At 41.3% G+C, this 997-nt stretch overlaps 1 protein-coding gene and 1 long non-coding RNA gene across 14 annotated transcripts in view; one reads left to right on the top strand and one right to left on the bottom strand.

Moving 5' to 3' along the window:
- Nucleotides 1-522, bottom strand: part of LOC119467832 — a 17,407-nt gene extending 16,885 nt beyond the window's left edge. The window contains exon 1 of the long non-coding RNA XR_005196456.1: nucleotides 513-522. This is a non-coding gene — a long non-coding RNA (uncharacterized LOC119467832). The remainder of the gene's footprint in view (nucleotides 1-512) is intronic.
- Nucleotides 1-997, top strand: part of MARK3 (microtubule affinity regulating kinase 3) — a 118,952-nt gene that overhangs the window by 15,463 nt on the left and 102,492 nt on the right. The window lies entirely within an intron of this gene.

A 997-nucleotide genomic window follows, 5' to 3' on the forward strand; every position in this document is an offset into this window, starting at 1 on the left:
TGTGCCACCACACCTGGCTAATTTTGTGTTTTTAGTAGAGACAGGGTTTCACTATGTTGGCCAGGCTGGTCTTGAACTCCTGACCTCAAGTGATCCACCTGCCTTGACCTCCCAAAGTGCTGGGATTACAGGTGTGAGCCACCACACCCAGCCAATTTTTTTACTTTCTAGATACTACTCTGTTGTAGGCTTAAGACATTGCAGCTATCTTCTCTGTTCTTTGTCTACCCTTCATGAATAGAAATCCTTAAGTTTTATGAAATGAACATCCTTTTGAAGTTTGACTTAAAAACTTCTATCAGAAGGATATTCTCTTACTTTTTTTTTTTTTTTTTTTTAATGGAGTTTTACTCTTGTTGCCCAGACTGGAGTGCAATGGCACAATCTTGGCTCACTGCAACCTCCGCCTCCCAGGTTCAAGCAATTCTTCTGCCTCAGCCTCCTGAGTAGCTGGGATTAGTAGGCATGTGCCACTACCTATGCCTGGCTAATTTTGTATTTTTAGTAGAGACGGGGCTTCTCCATGTTGGCCAGGCTGATCTCAAACTCCTGACCTCAGGTGATCCACCTGCCTCGGCCTCCCAAAGTGCTGGGATTACAGGCGTGAGCTACCGTGCCCAGCCTGTCTTATATTTCTTATGCTAATCTTTTATCATTTTGCCTTTCTTGTGTAGGTTTTTGTTCCTTCTAGATTTAGCCTAGTTTTGCATGTGGTCTTAGGTAGAGGATCTACGTTTATTTTTCTCCATTGGCTGATATAGTAAACCTGTTTCCTCACTGCTGCCTATTCAGCAACCCATCCTTTCCCCACTGGTTTATGGGGCCCTCTTTATTTTATCTTATGTTCCCGTATCTTCATGTCTTTTATTCTTGTATCCTGTTGCATTGGTCTATTTTTTTATTCTTGTGCCAATATCTCACAGCTCTCCTTTTCACTTAGCATGGCTTTGCAGTATATTTATTTTTATTTTCTTTATTTCTTTTTCTTTTCTTTTTC

Source organism: Cebus imitator, unplaced genomic scaffold (genome assembly GCF_001604975.1).
Source record: "Cebus imitator isolate Cc_AM_T3 unplaced genomic scaffold, Cebus_imitator-1.0 Scaffold338, whole genome shotgun sequence".
NCBI lineage: Eukaryota > Metazoa > Chordata > Mammalia > Primates > Cebidae > Cebus > Cebus imitator.